We start from the raw sequence: 6010 nt of genomic DNA on the forward strand, positions 1-6010 counted from the left end.
GAACTGAACAAGAAGAGCAACAGTTGCGCAACGCAAAAAAAAAGAAAGAAGAGGGAGCATGAGTTTGATAACTATCAAGTATTTGTGAATGCATAAATTATTTTCAAATAATAAAGTTCATTTGTGAAGTTAGATGGTCGTAGGTTATTCATTTCTTCAGGTAAATTTGGTTTGAGCAGTTGACAGTTTCGTAGTTGAAAACAGTAGCAGACGACACGCCTGGAAGCCTTTACCCTTGATAGCTGATTACTACTATTTAATGCGGTATCACGCAGACAGGAGGAAAAAATGAAAAAGAAGCCTGCTTCAATGTTCAATACGGACACTTGTGCTGCCCGAGCAACAATCGAAACATGTGTGGTACGGAAAGTTATAATTTCTTTATCGCAGGAGTAAAACAACCTTTAACGCTATCTAAATCTGCAGGAGTAGAATGTTCACTTTACTCATTTTTTCTTGGAAGATTGAAAGGCCATTTCACTCTTCCTCGCATATGGCAGGAGTAAAGTGACATCTGCAGGAGTAATTAGGCTGTTTGACTCTTGAAATAAGAGTTCCAGTTCTTAGAGTGAGCTCCGCGGCTTCCTCTTTCCATTGCAGCGGTTTGCTACTTTAACCTCTTGAATTTTCCTCCTTATGAGTAGTTCTACCTGTTCATAATCCCAGTCTTCCATGGGGCTTTTCTCTATTGCTTCATCTGTGTCTCCTGCTATCTGCGCTATTTGGTCGTCGTTTAATTTTGCGTTTACGTTTTGTCTAAGTTCCATTTCTCTTTTCATCAAGGGCTCCATCTGCAGACTAATACGTTTATGATCCCTTCCCAGACTACACTCCCCTTCTTCGTCTATTTCCATTTTTGTGACCTTGCTATAAATTTTCTGCGACGTTAGATAATAGTCAATGGTCGTCTGCCTGTTGCGGAATTCCCACGGGATTTGGCCTTCACATTTTGTTTCTCCATTTACTATAACCAGATCGTGTCGCTGACAGAAATCTAGCATTAGCTTCCCGTTACAATCCGTGTATCCATCTAGATCGTCGATGTGGCCGTTTATGTCCCCCAGTAGAATAATATTGGCCCCGTTTCCAAACTGGCTTATATTGTCACTGAGACATTCAACAAGATCCTTGTTTTCTTGCCTGCATTGATGTCCTGTTCTAAATAAACTACCCCTAGCCATGTCCTTATGTCGGCAATGGTTCCTGAAACCCAGATATGTTCTTTACAAGATGATTTAATTCTTTGCCAATTTGTTCCCTGGTGTATCAACATACCTACCGGACTGCGCAGTGCTGACTGCGGCGCCACCTAGCGGAGCGAGCGACTGCGCGCGCGGCAGCAGCGCGGCGACGACGCCATAACCTGGGGCCCTATTCTCGACACACAAGGCTGTCGTTCGGGGCCATTTTGTTTCTCCGATTGGCTCTCAGAACAGTCACGTGTTTCAAATTTGTGGTGCGAAATTTCAGTGAATCGGAATGACTTTTTGCGGTGACGTAAAAATTACCTGAACATGAAAACAAATTTTAATCAGCGGTATTCATTATGCATGGTGGATATATATAAGTAATTATGAAGGGAAAACAGAGGAATATATGATAGAAAGGAAAGCACTTACGCTTTTAGTACGTATGGGCTGAAATGAACTCGACCTGATTCCTGAAATATAATTGGCTGACGTTGTGTGGCGGGAAATACGTCATGCACACTCATTCATAGGTGACGTCAAATTGACGTTTCATTACTTAAATGATGTTCTGCCATTGATGTAAATGACCAAAGTGGGGCGCCGCATTTTGAACCACTTGAGGCGGCTCCGAAAAAAAAAACCATGGCGAATTCGACGTGCAGTGTAGGCAACTGTTAACTCACCGCAGTTTGGTAGACATTTTGGTGGGTAGTGAAGTGAGCTGACAAATCATGATGTAATTGCAGAAAGCACTTAAACGGCGTCATAAGGAAACTTTTCAGCTGCGTCATCTTTTAGAGGATTAATAATGAAGATGCAGATTTACAGCCGCACGAGGGTCGTAGCTACACTCCCGTTGCAAATGCTTTGCTCTCTTAGGAGAAACCATCGATCCGTGCCGTCGTTGCCAAGCGCAACAGTGCGGCCCGCTAACTTAGGCGGTTGATCTAGGCGAGACGAGGCATTTCAGAGAGCAACAGAAGGGAAAGGTGGGCGAGTTGTAGGTTGTTTATGATAGTTTCGTGGTCGCTCTTCAACACAAAAACAAAGAAAAGCGATATAAAGGCGCCAGTCCCATGTTTTCCCCTCTTTGTCTCCAAAGAATAGAAGATAAATAAAGGCGCCACTCCTGTGCTTTTTCCTCTTTGTCTCTGTGTTAAACAGCGCCCACCAAACCATCATGGATTTCTGACAGCACCGCGATGCTTTCTAATTATCTTTCTGGTCTGTTCGTGAGTACAACCTGAGGGGTCATATGGTTCGATGGCTGTACAGGAACTTCGCGCGACAGGCAGCGAGGGATCACCGAAGACTGTATTAAACGTCGGTCCTAAACACTGCCTTTTTTGCCTTGCATTATGTACTCGCTGCAATGCTAATAAATTGAACGGCCGTTCCACGAAAAGAAAAGCAAGCAAAAATACTCATAGATTCAATTATAATAAAGGAATGTATGTTCCATGTACCGTCTTTGCGAAAAGTAACCAGGCTGCAGGGCCTGCTTCCTATCCACGTGGTAGTAAATTCGCAGCCTGTCTGAACCTCTAAATTTTTGCAATGTGAAGGCGAGCGCCTGTCCTCACTTCTTAACTATTTCTTATCATATGGAAATCCTTATTGGCTTTACTACTACAAGAGAGAAGCAAAGCATGCAGCCTGGTTACTTATGAGAAAAGACGCTACATGGCACATGTTTACTTGCCACATATATGTGACGTGTTTCATATATAAAGTTTTGTTTTAATGTGCTTGCGGGCTCACCATTTTTATTTTTTAGAAAAAAAAATAAGTACTCCGGCTCACGTTATGACGGTATGCTCTAATCATATGATGTAGTTGAGTGACATTTTGTGTTGCTTTTTTTAATACAGCCGGAAAATAATCTCCATTTATTGATTTGCATTTTACCGTTTCGACAGTAAGGAATATGCGCGCGCGGCGCCACTCTAGCTTCGTACCACGATTTCCTCAGTCATCGTTCGCTTTCTTTCCTTATTGTCCGTTTATCCCCCAATGCACATGCATGGTAGCCTGGTCATCGACTAATTAACCTTCCTGCTATTCCGTTCTTCTGTTTTTTTCTCTTTCTCGGACATCTTTTGCTTTTCTCTAGAGCTTTTCGCCATCCACCGCATGAAAGTCTAACCAACTAGGTGTAAGGCCCAGCGTAGGCCTTCCACTTCGCGTGTGTGTGTGTGTGGAAGACTCTCTCTCGCTCTCTCCCTCCATCTCTCCCTCTCTGCGCTGCTATCCGCGCTCTACAGAACTAAAGCCGGCACAATATGCTAGAAACTTAAGCAGACTTGGTGACCTGACGGTAGCTGCTGATCATAACGCGGCTTTTCGAAAAAGGTGGGTAGCACAGCAAGTACCTAACAGTAATTGATGCTTTAAGACTGCGAGCATTGTCCTCAGATATGGACCATGCCGGCTGCGGCGCCGGTGTCTCTTCGTCAGTGCTGGAGCTACTTTGGAAATCTGTCGATTCCTTCTGCTTACGACCAAGTCCTTAAACGTTTTAGTTCCTGCATTTAAAAGCTATTGATAAATGAACGTGAGAGGTCATCGGCGCTTGAACAGCAATGCTGTTTCCGCTCTCATTTTGCGCCAACCCTCTGCTAATATTCCGTTGCCGTTCTTGCTCTTCAGCTGAAACTCGCGCGCCTTCCTGCGCGTAGCTGATGCCGAATGTTCGACCGCAGGTATGTCAAGACACACTGATACCGCAAACGCTACAACACACTTCACTAGCCTCATTGCAACCCGAGGCTTCCGAATCACGGAATGCACCGCAGCGTATTGGTTCCCGCAGGAGCATCGTCGTTTTTCATTCTTGGCGCCAACATATAGTAGGAGACGACAGCGCGCTTTTTTCTGTCGCTTTATTTGTGTTTTTCTTCAGAATGCGCAACACAATTGTGTGCTTACGTAACCTGGAACCACCCTACTGCACACGTCACGCGTACGTCACAATTTGGACAAAATGGCGAATTGTTGAGAATAAGGCCCCTGGTGGTGATCGGCTGAAACGGTTGCTAGGCAACGGCTGTTCAAGGGCATTCGTTCCCTCCGGCCACCGGCTACGCGACGAGGCAAAACCTAGCGTAATGTTGCTTTCGCAACAATACATTACAAATATCAATATTGTAGCAGCAAGATCTCCCCTGCAATCACCCGTATATGTTTCATGAGCATGAAAAATTAAAACACGAGGAGGTGTCGCAGCGAAGGCGGCCTTCGCTCGCTATGCAACCTTAATGCAAACGTAGCCGACATAGACATGCATAACGGTTTGGATGTCTGCGTCCCTCCGCGCATACGTAAACACCAAGAAGGTTAAAAAAAAAGAAAAAACGCTGGAGTGGAAGGAGCGCCCGTCAAGTCAAGCTTCCGTGACGCTATCTTGCGAAGAGTAAGGCAGCACGGTCTCTGGGGGTACCATCACAGTGTTGATATGAAACGCCCCAAGCGTACAGTTGTTCTTCAGCACATCCAAGGTCGACAGAGGGTCCGTTCTCCCTGTGCACGGCTTGTTGTAACTTTGGGGACCTTAAACACAGTTGACATAGTGTTAGGTGCAATAAAATAGCTTAATAGCTTAAAAAGCCTAATAAAATTGCTTGTATCAATGTGCCGTTGAGGATTATTATTTACAGCAGGCTGTGTTTCTTTTTCTGATGCATCGGGAGCTACGTTTCTCTTCTTCCTTTTTTCAATATATTGAACTCAATATTTACGCAGGTTTGTTGCATGCATTGTTATTTATCACGCTTTAAATTCTTTTATCTTGATAACTTACATGACTGTTCGCTGCTAGATCTCAAGTGAGTGAATTAAAGATTAAGAAACGCGAATTGCAGTGTATATCGTTTTTGTGCTTCAGACCGGAACTAAGTATATCTTAAGCTTTAAAAGGAGCTTTACCTCCAGCTGCAGTTCACCTTGACAGCGGCATTAACCTGGTATCTACAGGTAATGGTCCCGATCCCGATCGAGGGAGTTGCTTAACGGTGCTGCTAAAATGGAAAATAAATGGCAGCCTTACTCGATTGAACGGAGTCTGACGAACACTGGCTATGATTCTGCGTGGCTTTTGCGTTGTTTAGTGTTTGACTGGATTATATTATTTGAGACCATTCCAATAATACATGACTTGATATGGAGCATACCGTCCAATTATAATCAAATTACTGATCATTAGAAAATAAGACGTTAGTGTAGTGTAAGCACATTCGTTTAGTACAACGTACAACATATATGCTTCGCTACGATATGTGACGTGGAAGTATAACATCCATTTAGATTTTAATAGCAATTGACTAATTAGCTTGCACCTTTCAATTTCGGTGCCGCGCAATTCTCCACCAGATAAAAAAAATTCGCGTTCCGATGGAATTGCATAAACAGGTCTGGGGTGCGACCTGATGCCTGTGAACACCTCCGGTGAAGTTATTTTTAGGACTCCTGAATTCAGGTATTGCTAGCCAATAGTTATTACATCGCTGTTATAAAAATGACAGTTCATTCTTCGCAAGAACAAGGTTTGAAGGCATTAGCAAGTTTTTGACAGCGGTGGTTGCTGCATGGGCGCATATACGTGGACGTGCAATGTTGCATCGCCGATGCCACTTTTGCTGCCGCTGCTGTTGGTAAAGAACCCGACGAGGACAGTAACGTGTGATCTTAACCAAGCAAATTTATTACGACATTTCGTCAAGGCGATTTTTTGATATCGAATATCGGGCGGTGAGGGCAGTCTCTAGAGCATCGCTCGGGTACCTCCAAACAGCACTTCAGCGAAGACTAAGTCAAAGTCATAT

The sequence above is a fragment of the Amblyomma maculatum genome, unplaced genomic scaffold (genome assembly GCF_055883805.1).
Source record: "Amblyomma maculatum isolate TAMU_Amacu unplaced genomic scaffold, ASM5588380v1 scaffold_13, whole genome shotgun sequence".
Taxonomy (NCBI): Eukaryota; Metazoa; Arthropoda; class Arachnida; order Ixodida; family Ixodidae; genus Amblyomma; species Amblyomma maculatum.